Source organism: Antrostomus carolinensis, unplaced genomic scaffold, assembly GCF_000700745.2.
Source record: "Antrostomus carolinensis isolate BGI_N321 unplaced genomic scaffold, ASM70074v2 scaffold42312, whole genome shotgun sequence".
Taxonomy (NCBI): domain Eukaryota; kingdom Metazoa; phylum Chordata; class Aves; order Caprimulgiformes; family Caprimulgidae; genus Antrostomus; species Antrostomus carolinensis.
In genome coordinates, this window is record NW_010299604.1 from 3,353 (window position 1) to 4,908 (window position 1,556).

At 42.2% G+C, this 1,556-nt stretch overlaps 1 non-coding gene across 1 annotated transcript; it reads left to right on the forward strand.

Moving 5' to 3' along the window:
• Positions 1-354: 354 nt before the first annotated feature.
• LOC114818330 (small nucleolar RNA SNORD103/SNORD85) lies at positions 355-440 on the forward strand. The gene has a single exon (XR_003766136.1). It is a non-coding gene; the product is annotated as a small nucleolar RNA SNORD103/SNORD85 (small nucleolar RNA).
• Positions 441-1,556: the final 1,116 nt, after the last annotated feature.

Here is a 1,556-nt window from a genome sequence, read left to right on the forward strand (position 1 = left end):
TCAGAGGAAGATTGTCATGCACAAGGTAAGCAGCTGCTGGCGATTGATAAGGATGTGAGGCTTGTCACTGCCAGCACTGGTTGTGGAGCAAATAAAGCTGAGCTGATTGCTGTGGCATGAGAATTTCCTAACAACGGAGGTGTTTCACAGTCTGAGTATTTCACTAGTAGCTGAAATAGGGGGAAATGTGAAATAACAAGATGCCATTTGGATGTGAAACTAGCTGGTTGCTTCTAGCAATCTCTTGTGACCCAGTAATCTAGTTCTGCACGCAGCAAACGCTGCTGAAAACCACCAAGACTTTGACTGCAGCAGTGCCACCAGGTTGGTACCTCGCGAGGGACCTTCTGAAGGTCTGGCAGTGACGACACACTTGCCCTCACTGAGAACAACGTTCACTGAGGAGAGCGGTTTCATGCGCTCAGTGGAGCCGAGCCAGACCTCGACGCCCCTGAAGCCTGAGCAGAGGGGCTGCCAGCGCTGCCTTGTCACTCCCTGTCCCTGCTTTGCAGCCTCGATCAGGGTGGTGGGGTTGGCTGGTGACACCACACTCGTGGGGTGTGTTGCTGGAGCATCTCAGCCCAGAGCTGGGAATCAAATTCTCTGTTTCTCAGTTTCGATGAGAGATTTCCACGGTTGAGCGTGATGCTGCAGCGTTTTCAACATGTAACAGTTTCAGGACTTAATATTTATCAAAAATGAAGACATTTTGGGGTTAAATATGCATTGCTTCCAGTTTTACCTCCCAAGGGTATGTGCCTGCTGCCCCAAGGGCAGGAGGCTCTAAAAAGCAGGTGATGTCTTCATTTTCCTGCTTTTAAAGGTCACATTTGTGGGTCTTGATAACTGTAATGAATGGCAAAAATAGACTTTTAAACGTCCAGTGGAACTGAGATTATTTTCTTCAGTCACATGATTTTAGAGTCTGTTACTTGGTGAAAAGTAAGAGCTAGACCTCTTATTAGAAATAAAATACTAGCACTGGCTTGGAAAACCCCATATTTTTTTATTTAAGAGGAACGAGTGGCAGGTCTTGAAATCCCAATGAAATCAAGTGTGTTTAAGAATCCTTCAGTAAAATGGAGCAAGTGATTTTTTTCTTGTAAAAAGAAGTGGGTGTTATTTGTGCAAAGGTGCTGATTTTTACCTACGCAAGGCAGTTGATCAGTGTATAAACAACATAAATGCAGCTGAAATAATCTTCAGGGAAGTTAATTTTTATGTTTAGGTATCGTTCAGAGCAGTTCTTTTAAACTAAAATCTGTATTAGTCCAAAAGAAATGATAAAGATGATTAAATAAAAATATGTGAATGAAAGCCTGGGAAAATGGAGCGTATGGAATGGTGCTGGTGGATTGTGAAAATCACTGTTAGTACAAACAAGCAGGTTGTGGTGGTGTTAAAGACAGCACTTTTATTTAAAAAAATAATAATAAAAAAATATATATAAAAAAGTAATTTTAACAGTCAGTTCTGTCAGTTTAAAAAAAAAAGTCTTGGAAATGAAGGTGGACCAAGAACAAAGTGTGGGACCTGGGGAGCTTTTCTCCTCCTCA